Raw genomic sequence first — 12,459 nt, forward strand, 5'->3', positions numbered from 1 at the left:
TTCTCAGTTTTCCCATGACGTTGGTAAGCTTACGAATTTTGTTTTAACAGAACAAAAGTTCAACTCAATTTAAATTAACCTCAAAAATAAATATTTTCTTCACTTCAGTTAAGTAAGTAAATTGGACTCCATTGCAAACGATTTTTAACGGTGCAGTTCCATTTGGCGGGAAATCCCACGTGACATTATCTCTCTAAATGCTGTTGTAAATAAAGGTCAACGCGGGTTTCCTTTCCCATGAGAAAACTTTCTTCGGTGACGGAACATTCCGGAAAAAGAGAACAATGGACAGTCAGGTAAACGAATTATCTTTATTACCATGTAGATGAGTTTCAAACAGAATATGTAAAAAGAACGTTCAACATCAGATAACGGAATACGCAGACCTCCTTTTATCTTTATCAGGATCTTCGGAAGATGTTAAAGCTGCCGGTTGGTGACTCACAGTCATTGAATTCCTGCTGTAGTGGACATTTCGATGAAACAGATAATTAAAAACCATTTTAGAACGTGTTCTGTTTTCTAATGTTGAAAAGAAATGGACGATTGGAAGGCAGTATAAAGACTTTTATTAGGTGTCACAGCCCTGTATAAATGGCAGTAACCCTTCATGCAACAGGTCATTGTCTAAGAGGTTGACCACTTTGTCTCGGTCAGTAAATGTTTTTACATTGACCCATTCACCATCTTTTTGTACTGATTTGAAAAGTTCCTTTATGAAAAAGAAGTAAGACACTTGCGCCTTACTAAGTGGTAGCACCGTCCTGTAAAAATATTCAAATGTGTCAATTTGCTTTAAATTAGCAAAAAAATTAAGCTTTAATGTAATATAAATCTAACAAAATATACATTTTTTAGTTTTCACTTTGATCTAAAAAATAACACTTTTCACATATTTACTACTTAATATAATTTCTTAAATTGTTTACATGGCGAGTTAGCTAAAATGTTTCATTTCATGTAAAAATAGATTAAGAAATATAATTCTTACTACAATTTTAATTTAATTGGAACATTGTGATTACTGGCCCAAACTAATTGGATATTTTTAGTGTTAGCTATCACTTAAATGTTTCGAGAGAAAAAAGTGGATTTTTATTAAGTTCCTAAAACGCATACGTTTGTAAGCGAGTGAACTAAATACAAAGGACGGCTTATAAGCCCTTGTCAAATTATAGAACAGCACAAACGTCCAGATATAAAGCAGGATTTCAATCCGTTACCGACGCACGACAAAGCGTTAGGTTTCAGGTGAATATGAAAATATTAAAACTATTGATGTAGTGAGCCAAGAACAAATTTATTCTTGTGCCAAAAAAAAAAAAAAAAAAAAAAAATCCTCTGATTGAAATCGTTTGGTAACCAGTCGTTTTAATGAAAAAGGACGTAAAAGGAGAACATACGTATATGCCTAACGGATTAAGTTAAGAAATAATACTTCTTAAGGGAGTCAAAAACCTGAAAACTACACAAATTTTGATATTTTTTGTTTCAATTATTTTAAAAAACAATCGACTTTTTTTTCCAAAACTGAAATAGTCTGTTATTTTTCCAAATCAAAAAGCGATGTAATTAAAACTTGATCTAAATCATTGATAAGTCTAATTAGTGGTTGAAACATAAATTCTGCTTAGGTTAAACATTTTTATCTACTTTTTCTTTTCTTTTCTCCAAGCTTTGGACATGTACCTAGGTCATTATGGACCCTTTACCATATAGCCCAAAGCTTGGCTACTGGTCCGGCTCCACTCCAGCCTAGGAACGAGCCCATTCAGCAAGAATTTATTAAGAATTTAGATCAGTACAAAGTCACAATATTTTAAAAAAATACAAAGATTAAATATGGTACAAGTTAATAACACATAATAACAAAAATAATAAAAGAAGTATAAAAGGAAAAAAAACTTAAAGGCCATAAACTATTTGTTATTGCCTTAACTAAATAAACAATTTTGAAAAAGATCCCCCCCCCTTCTCTTTTTCTTTGCTTTTTTGTATACAGAAACTGAGGTTGAATACTATATCAAAAAAGTTTAAGAGGTTATAAACACTAAGTTTTATCTACTAAAAGAATTATATGATATGTGATATTAGAATATATCATATGGTTAAAAGGAATACTAGAACAATAGCACCTTTTTTGCCTTAATGGCCAACAACAACAAAAGGAGCACTAACATAAAATTAGCACTAACATACTTTCTTTTATTATTTTAAATTAGAGCTAATAAAATAAAATATTTATTCAATTTAAATGTAATCCTAATACCAATATCATTCAAAAATTAAATAAGAGCTCAATCCTCGTCTCTACAATATTAGAACAAAAATTAGGGGATGTTATGGATTTTTAAATAATCCGTACTTTATTTGTTGACCTTTTTTTAAATTTAATCAGAAACTAGTTATACAAAAATAACAATTCCATTAGCTAAAATGTAAAATATATAAAAAAAAAAAATTAAAAAAAAAACGTTGAAACAACGAGCAATTATCAGGTTGTCTTTTTGTTTTCAGAAATTTAAAAAAAAAACAGGTTAAGAAAACAACAAACACATAAATACTAGTTCTGAAAATTGCTGCAACGCAGAAATGAAATTTCATTGGCACATTAATGACTTGGAAGCCCGGGAAAAACTTCAACGTAATCCCCTCGCTTTCGCTTTTATTTAATTTTCTGCGTCATTATCTAAGAGAACAGAATAAAAAAAACTTTCTTTGAATTTATGACCTTGTCTTTTTTTGTTGTTTTAGATCCAAATCGCTCATTATTTTTCATCTTTCTCATCCAAATTTTATTTTTAGTCGTGTGTTTTGAAAGCTTATTTCGAAGGCTAAATTGATATTTACGGTCAGTCAGTTGAACATTACGAACCCCAGGTTGAACGCTTCATGGGTTGTCATAGCTGAAAAAAAATCAATATCTCGTGCAATTCATTCATATTAACTGCCTATGCGATAACATCATTTGTCAATTAGATTACTTCTAAGTCTTTTTTTTATATTTTGTTTCGTTCATTGTTATAGTATTACTTTGATGCATTTTATTTATGTCATTTAAAATATTAGATATCTATTGTCTGGGATTTCATTTTTAATCTAAACAATTAATCTCTAACGTTTTCAAGATTACTTATTGAATGTTAATCTCGATGCTAATTTAAAAAATTCATTTAGAAAAATCGACTTGTAGGTGTTATTATTTCAAAAATTAGTGGAAAAAAGTTGTTTTCTGAAATTGGTTTTAGGTCATTGAACTTTTCTAAAAGATGACTGGTGTCGATTCATTTATCAGCGAAAAATATTTCATAAAATAACCAATAAAAAAAGAGATAACCAAATGGCTTTTATGAGTTTCATAAAAATAGAGTGAATTAGTTTTTCGCGCTTTTTTATCTCTTAAATGTTTGTTTTGCATTTATTTTTTATAAAAAAGAGCGTAAAGCATATAGAAGATTAAAACAGAACTTCGAGTTTTATGCACTTATCTACAAATTTTTATGCGTGTCTTTATAACCAACAAATTGTGTCTACGTGTTATTTATTTACATAAAAATATCGAACTTGTCTTGAATTCATCGATACAGCTTTACGGATGGGCCTGGTCGGGTGACATATTAAATCAGAGATGCAAACTTGCTCCTCTTTGAGAACTAACTTTTTCTGGAGCATACCTGCCAACTCTTCCGGATTTTCCGGAAGATTTTATTTTCATATTTAAAGTGGTAGTAAATATATACTATTTTTTTCTTTTATAAACTTAATTTTTAAATGATTTTGATCACCACTATTCTTTCAAAAATTAAGCACATATATTAATATGCGGTACTATCACGGTTAACAACTTAAGTTTTTTCAAATGCAACGTATTTGTTTGCTTAAAATTGAAGTTTTAATTCCATTTTAATATCACTGGAAAAAATGATAATGGAAGGTATGCTAGTGATAGCAAAATTTATCTCTTAATATAGAATTCTTGTTGTAATAAATTTGATTTAACGTGAATATGGCCACAACTACATCTAAATAGTTCAAAAGTTCATAAAAATCACCTCCTCATTCTAGCTATGTCGCGGATTTGCTCTTTAAAAAAAATCGCAATGATCCATAATTCTGCAAGTTGTAGCTTAAAAATATCTTTCTTGATAACGATACAGCAGCTGTATCACTGCACAGCAGGCCTGAAAGCGAGACGGAAAAAAGAAATAAGTGGTATCAGTATTATTTCAATAATAGATAATTTTCGGGAGTAATAAATCTATTCTTAACAATAAACAATTCATGGCTATTATTTTTTTTTTCGGGGAAGAAGCAATTCAATATATAAATTATATCGGTTAAAAAAGTTTGGTAGTTATGGATATTTTGCTATTCTTGAAAAAAGAAAAGCTGAAAATGAAATTTATTTTTTTTTCCAGTTTCTTCTCTTTTCCGTCTTGATATATATGGACTTTCTGCCCTGCTGCACTGTCTAGTGCATAAGGACTGAAACCAGACGAAAATCGTCATGAACATAACTGGATCTGCAGTTCGCACCGAGGTTACTGCGTTCTCGATTTTTTTTTTTTAAGCAATAGTGATTTTATTTGTAATCCTGCCCCCTTTTGCCTACATTCTTTAGTAACCTATGAATTTTAGTTCATTTCCTAAAAGCATGCCAGCCAACTACTATGCATTTTGCAAAACATTATATAGAGTGGTCCCGTTTAAAATCTAAAGCTATCAGAATTTTTGGTAATTTTGACAACATTTTAAAAGCTTTATAACGAGAGAGCTGGTACAGCGCGATGTTACACATGAACTTTTAAATCATTTATATGTAGTGGTGGGGAAATAAGTTTAAATGAATATAAAAAAAATAAAGCATTAAAACATAAACTTAGCTACCACAATAATAATTTTTTACTAAAAGCGTAGAAAGTTGGCAAGCCCTGTAAAAGACGGTGAAACACTGAATCGGTTTTAAAACAAAATTTTAACCCTTTGCACTCGAAGTCCTTTCAACTGTTTCAACTTTCAACTCAACAAAAAAAGGGACGCAATCACTAAAATTTTGAATAATTTTTTTACAAACTTACCTCATAATACCCGGAGATGACTGATTTTTTTACAAACTTACCTCATAATACCCGGAGATGACTGAATTTTTTACAAACTTACCTCATAATACCCGGAGATGACTGAATTTTTTACAAACTTACCTCATAATACCCGGAGATGACTGAATTTTTTACAAACTTACCTCATAATACCCGGAGATGGCTGAATGTTTTACAAACTTACCTCATAATACCCGGAGATGACTGAATTTTTTACAAACTTACCTCATAATACCCGGAGATGACTGAATGAAGTGGTAACTAAACATTAAGATGAAAAAAATGTCACAATTAGAGTGGTGGGTAATTTATAGGCGACAGTGGTGACTGACAGTCACCTCTCGAGTGCATAGGGTTAAAAAATGTAACCAGCTAAGTATAAATTGGTTTTCAAATTTTAACGCAGTTCAGAGCTGAAAGCCTAAAGATATCAGAAATTACTTTAAAAAATAAACTGACCTTCCTTCAACCCCTTGGGGACGGGTGATTCATAAAATCATTCGTACAGAATCAGGATCAGGATGTAAATAAATAAAAAACAGTAACTTAAATGTAGGAGTTGCTAATTTGACAGACTTACTTTGCTTTTACTTTAATTATTGTTAGTTTAATCATACATATATAATCAATGTTAGTTCAAAGTGTAACTAAATAATTTTATTTTGAACTAAAGTAATGGTGAATTAAATAAATCAAACAATTATTACCCCGCCCACAAATAAACTGCTAAAGAATTACTTTGGTTACCAGTTTTATCTTTCTACCCTGATTGATGCGGTTTTATGCTGGCACGTATTTGCGACAGTCGGCGCGAAAGGGTTAATAAATGGGCTTCTTGGGCCGCTTGCGGTCCTTTTTCCATTAGTTTCAAACTTGCGATTTTTTTGTGTTACTACTCAGGTATGCCTATCAGGGCTGAAAGCCTATATGTATACCAAGACGGAAAAGAACAAAAACTGGTACGAAAGACGTTCCATTCTAGCATTTTTTTTTTCTCGAGAAAAGTTACATTTCTGTAACTACCAAGAATTTTTTTACAATTCTAGCATATATATAAAACTTCTTCATTTCCGCAAAGGAAAAGTAGATATTGTAAAATAGCTAAAAAGAATAGACTTATTCCTTCTGAAAACTAGTTGAAAGTGATTTGATTTTACTACCAGCTTTCCTCTTTTCCGTCTCGCTTTCACCCATGACGCAGTTTGGACTACTGCTGCAAAAACACAACATTCGGGACGTAAAAGCGATATATTTAAGAAAAAAAGTGTTACAACGTTTATGCTTATTTCGTAGATTCGATGGAATCTTAGGTGTACATTTCTGTATGTAGATCTCATGTCTTAGCTAATCTTAATGATCAATGATCAAGTATCAAACTGAACCAATAAATTCCCTCTTTGAAAGTTGTCTACTTGTTGTTAAATAGATGGTCAATTGCTATCTCAACTTCACTGTATAAGGTGAGTGTTTTGTTTCATCAAAATAAGTTTCGAAAGTAAAACATTTATCAGTTCTTGTTTTGCAAAAAAAATTTTTATTCAAATATCAGCCGACACATAAAATCGACTTTATTATACACTTGTATTCCAGTTTACATACACAAGGTTCCTGCGGGCCTTGTGAATTTTAAAAAGTGGTAGCAAAAATTAAACATATTTCTAAACTTTAATTTCTGTGTTACCACCACTAAAAATTATTTTCCAAAGAAAATATATAGACATGAAAATTCCCGCTTCTAAACCACTTTACGGCAAGTAGTAGATTAACATACCCTCCAACTTATGAGGATTTTGAAAATAATTCTTTCTAGTGGTAGCGAACCAAAGTAGAAATTTTTAAAGCAAATGGATCTCTCATAAAACTTTTATCAGAACTTAAGAATCTAGCCATATGGCCTGCACTTTTATGAGTAATAGTGGACAAGTTACGCTAAAATTAATTTTTTTTAAATATTAAGACATTAATTTTGCTACCGTCTGAAAAGAAGATTTCTGAAACTACGGAAATTCCGTAGCAGTTGGAGGGTATGGATTAAGATAAGAAATTTCTCTTAGCATTTTATTTAATTTACTACCACTGCTAAAAGTTTTCAAGGACCGTGGGAACCCTGATATCAAACTTAAACCTCGTGTAGCAATATCCCATCGCAAAAGAGAAAAAATCAAACATCAAAGAAAGATAAAAATTTTTGAACAGTATGTAGTCATTAGTGAGTAAATTACACAGAAGAAAAAAAAATGTTTTTAATTTTTTTTTAAATTTATTTTTTTTATCTGTCGCCCCAGATTTTTGAACGGATCTCAGGTATTTTGGCGCCGCTGATTACAATCTGTAATGAGTTTCTCTCCACGTGCTACAGTTTTAATGCAATCTATTAATATAGTCCTCAACAAGATATTTTAAAATTCACTCCAGTGACTGCCAAGTGTCCTCACTTCTCTGTCACGTAAGGCGTGGTAGGAAAGCGGCGACTATACATTTCAGTTTATAATATAAGATGATAGGTTTTTCGTCTTTAGTGTCATTTTCAAAGGAACAGACAGAGTTGTGTGACTCAGAGGATAAAACGCTCGCCTCCCATTCAGGAGAAACGGGTTTGAATCCCCGAATATGAATTTCGAGTTCCCCACTCGGCATGCCTCATGCACAGATCGCAGTGCTGACGTAAAATATCCTCAGTGGTAGACGAATCATAGATTAGAGTCCCTTTCGCGTCAGGCTAACCGTGGTTTAGAGGTTTCCCGCGCCATGTAACGCAAATGCGGATTAGTTCCATCAAAAAGTCCTCCTCGAAAGCAAAATTTCTCCCAATACTGGATCCAGAAGCTCCCTTGTCTTCTAGATTGGGCTCAAAATTACAAGTTGAACATTGGCTGTCGTAAACCCAAAATTAGTGCCATCCCCTCTGCAGAGGATCAAAATTGTGGTGGCATGTCTTCGGATCATCCTCAGAGATGTTTCCCAAACCGTCGCCAATAGCCCATTGTGCTGCTCTAGTGTGACGTAAATGAACTACACCAACTACGACAACAAACATCCATTTAGAAATTTTACAATCAGTTTTCTTGTTTTCTGAGGAAGCTGGTCAGTGGGTCATTTTTGGCATAGGTGAACTGATCGGACAGCAGTATGAACATTAATCGTAGTGTTAATTAATAGCTAACTCCTAACCACAAAGTAAAGATTTTCTCGGGCCACCTTTTAAAGTATAGTGTTCAAATAATAGATAATAAATAATGTCATATAAGATAATTTTTTGAACAGTAATAATAATTGATGCTTTCAACAAAATCAGGACTAAAATATTGGGATGAAATACAGGGGTTGGACAAAAATGGGGAAACTTTTTGTAAGTAAAAAGTCTTTCTTTCAGCACCAACTGTTTCGTGTTATTTTTAAGCGTGTAAAAGTTTGATCCACGGAAATGAAGAGAGGAAATAAATTACTTTTTTTTAGCTCTAATACATACAATTTATAGATTACTCTGTAGGATTGCAAGTTTGGAATATTTTTTTTTTAATTATAGTGGTACATAAAAAAGAAAAAAAGTTTATTACCTCATATGCTGATTTTGGTCGATCTAAATTTTGCATGGGTAAAAATGCATTTTACTTGGGGACTTTACAACCTATAAAAATTTTTTTAAATATTTAATTAATAAAATTCGTGGTTGTCAGAAATTCGTGGAAATTTCAGTTGACGTTTAATTCCATATTGTGATAAATTCCGCGTCTATCGCTTAATGGACGAATGGAAATATTACCGGCATCAGGCATTGTGCTCGAGATAAAATTTTATTTTATCTTATAATCGTCGTTGAACAGCCGACCCAATTTTTTGGGCTTACGGCTACTAATGTTCAACTTCGTAGACTTGTCATTTTGAACCCCATCCTGAAGACAAGGGAACTCCTAGATCAAGTATTAAAAGAAATTTGCCGTCGTGGAGGACTTTTTGATGGAACTAACCAGCATTTGCGTGACAAGGAGTGAAAAACCACGAAAAACTCTTACGGTTAGCCTGACGGCAAGGGAACTCTAACCCGTGATTCGTCTACCACTGAGGATATTCTACGTCACACTGTGGTTGGTGCAAGCTGGATGCGGAATTCGTATCGACCAGCCATCCCTGGGATTCGAATCCGGTTCACTTCATTGGAATGTGAACTTTCAATCCCCTGAGCCATCGCGGCTTCGAGTTGAGCTTGAGAACTCTAGCTAGTCTCACCGATGGCTCACTTCATTATAAGCGATAATTTTACAGGCAACTCACTTTCTACTGGAACATACCGCCAATTTTTCACGCCAACGATACGAATATTTCACAAATATGTCCAAATTTAAATTCACCGTCACGATCAATTTATTCTGCTTTTTCCTAACAGCTAAGATTCGCCACTGAAAAAATGAATGAAATGCTTGATTTTATTCCAACTTTGCGAGAAAGCGAAGTTAAATAATACTTTAATGTCTGGGATGAAATTTCATTTTTTATTCACATTTTTAACTCCCATTGAACTATAAATTCGCAAAATAATGTGCAGATCTTGTTTAAGAAGCAAGTGAACATTTTCCCTTAACTAAAGGCCAAAAGGCCTATTATTAAATCGTGCAAAAATTAATTTGATGCAATTTAAAACATAATAACACTTGATAGTTTTCCTATATTCTATTATCTGTTGCTCCTCGTGATCGGAAGTACGTATTCCACAAAACAAAACAGGAAGGGATTGATTCCGACCGAGAAAGAAAAATTCCTTCCTGGAAAATTACATCCTTTTTCCCAATTCGTATTTTCCCCCTTTTGTTTCACAAAATTGATACGCACTTGTCCTTTGTTTGCACAATGGACAAGCTGTTTAGAAGGAAGACAAAATGACATAATCAAAGGAAGAAGAAACGGAATTCGAATTTTTGTGACAAAAGATCGTGATATGTTTGGCGCGCTCTCTAGATGGGTGGCGGAAGTCGTTGGCGGCGTTCACTGGCCTCGGAAGAGATATTTATTATTGACACGCAAAACAGATAATGTTTGTTCCTTGAAAATTGTGCTTCATTTTGAGTAGTCCAGGTATTGTCCACCTATTTCATTACCAATTAGTTAGATTAAAAAAATAATACCAGTATAGAATGGAAGAGGGTATTTGTACCCAAGTAAAGGGGAAAAACAGTCAGTTAAGCCATTTTCTCAACGCAATTGATTTTCAGAAGAAATAAAATATACTTGAATACCAAAAGTTATTTGACGTTATTTCCATATGCAATCAAGTCTCTCTTTCTATTAATAAATTTAAACAATATTCTACAATTATTTCAAGTTTTGCAAATTATATTTTTCCTGTGATGGTGAACTACAGCAGAAACTTTTAAAGAAAATGGAATTTTTAGAAAATTTGAGAATTTAATTAATTTTTAAGGTATCTGTTAAAATTTACACAAAATTCTTTGAATTCTAATTTAGCACAGATTATAATGCTAAGCTTTGCTGCTATAGTCGCTTAGGTGAATGTCCAAAATATATGTTATATCCGATTTGATATTAATTGATTCGTTGATATTATTATATTGATTCGATATTTTAATATCTGCTGAGGATAGATTAAGAGAAACATCAGTGCTCGGAGAGCAGTTTAAATGCATACTGCGCAGTGGTACTTAACCGTAAAAAAAAACATTGCTGTAGGGCATACCGGGCAGGGAAACGGAACCTTAAAAAAACATAATCAGATAGTATATCTAAGGGTTTGACACTTAGTGTTATATTTCGTTGGACGATATACAGTATACTCTAGATGTCTTTAAAACCTTATCATATCAAAAAAAATATTTTTCCTCTTGGCATTATGTATCCACCTAATTTTAATTTGGATTCTTATGTCAAAGGGTTTCTTCTCAAAACTTCGCTGTTTCGAATTTTTTTCGAAATAGAAAAGCGATTTTTTCGAAAAAATCACAAAGCAAATTCATTCAATCAATTCTTTTCTATTTAATGCATAATAGTTCTTGTCTTACTTTTAAAAATAAAATTATCATTGTTGTAATTAGACTTAAAATCAACTATCATTATATACATACTTATTCTTATGTTTCATAACTATACCTTTTAGAGTCATATTTTAGAATATATTTTATAACTTTTTAGAACATATTTAGTTCTGAACTTGTTACCTCGAAAACTCGCTATCTCAAAAATTTTTAGCGCCCCTTCAACTTTGAGGTATCGAAAATATACTATCGATATACTCTTATATATCGACAGAGTATACTCTCGATTTCACTAAGAGTATACGTCGATTCCATTATATCGAACTTGATCTGTATTACAATTTTTTTTTTCTTCTACTGAGTAACAAAATATAAGTATCTAATCTAAACGAGTTTAAGTAATGCTGAATTTTCTAATAAAAAATAAATAAATAAATATTTACATCACCATTATTTTCTTCTTTTTTTTTCCCTAAAGGGGAAAGTGGATTATACTACAAGTGGCTGAAAAGAAAAGCGGATGGAACAAAACAAAAAAAAATGAATGCGTTATTTTCCTTCGTGGACTGAACAGATAATATTTTTATCCTTAAAATGAACACTTGGAAGTTCTTTTAAAAGAGCTTAAATAGAATGATGAGAGCATCAGCAGATGGTTCTTAAACGAAAGTCCTTTTAAAATATGAATTTATTTTATCAGATAAGACAGAGGAATTTCTAAAACTAGCTGGTTGTGACGCAGGAAAGCCTCAGTACTCAAGCATCAAATGAACTATTTAAAAGAAACTGGTGTTAATGTCATTCTTTATTTTATAACCGGCGTTGAACCCAAATTTCATTTTACTGCTACCAATGTTTCGAACTCTGTGGCCTTGTAATTTTTAGCCCAATTCAGAAAATAAGGGAACTCCTAGATCAAACATTGGGACAAACTAACCTTCGTAGAGGAATTTTTTATGAAACTAGTCCGCATTTGCGGTACACGGAGAGGAAAAGCACGAAAACCTCCCACGGTTAGCCGGACTACAAGGGGACTCTAGCCCATGATGCATCTACCACTGAAGATATTTTTACGTGAGCTCTGTGATCGGCGAGAGCCATACACGGAATTTATATCGGCCAGTCATCGCTGGGATTCGAACCCAAAGGGAGGCGAGCACTTAATTTCCTGAGCCACCGCGGCTCTAAACGATATATATATATATATATATATATATATATATATATATATATCGCTGAACAGCCGACCTCATTTTTGGGTTTACGACTACTAATGTTCAACTCCATAGACTTGTAATTTTGAACCAATCCAGAAGACAAGGAAACTCCTTGACCCCCCAGAGGTATTTATTTGATATGGGAACATAGAGGACTTT

General features: G+C 32.5%; 1 long non-coding RNA gene across 2 annotated transcripts; it reads right to left on the reverse strand.

Annotated features, from left to right (window-relative positions):
* Window positions 1–300: 300 nt before the first annotated feature.
* LOC107436808 (uncharacterized) lies at window positions 301–12,249 on the reverse strand. 2 transcript variants are annotated; one of them, XR_001583167.4, is made up of 2 exons: window positions 11,532–12,249; window positions 301–764 (listed from the first exon to the last, which is right to left on the reverse strand). It is a non-coding gene; the product is annotated as an uncharacterized LOC107436808 (long non-coding RNA). The 2 variants fall into 2 exon arrangements; XR_011636938.2 differs by having other exon boundaries at window positions 11,527–12,249.
* Between the last annotated feature and the right edge of the window lie 210 nt (window positions 12,250–12,459).

Source organism: Parasteatoda tepidariorum, chromosome 4, assembly GCF_982258835.1.
Source record: "Parasteatoda tepidariorum strain Cologne lab strain chromosome 4, Ptep-v5.0, whole genome shotgun sequence".
Lineage (NCBI taxonomy): Eukaryota > Metazoa > Arthropoda > Arachnida > Araneae > Theridiidae > Parasteatoda > Parasteatoda tepidariorum.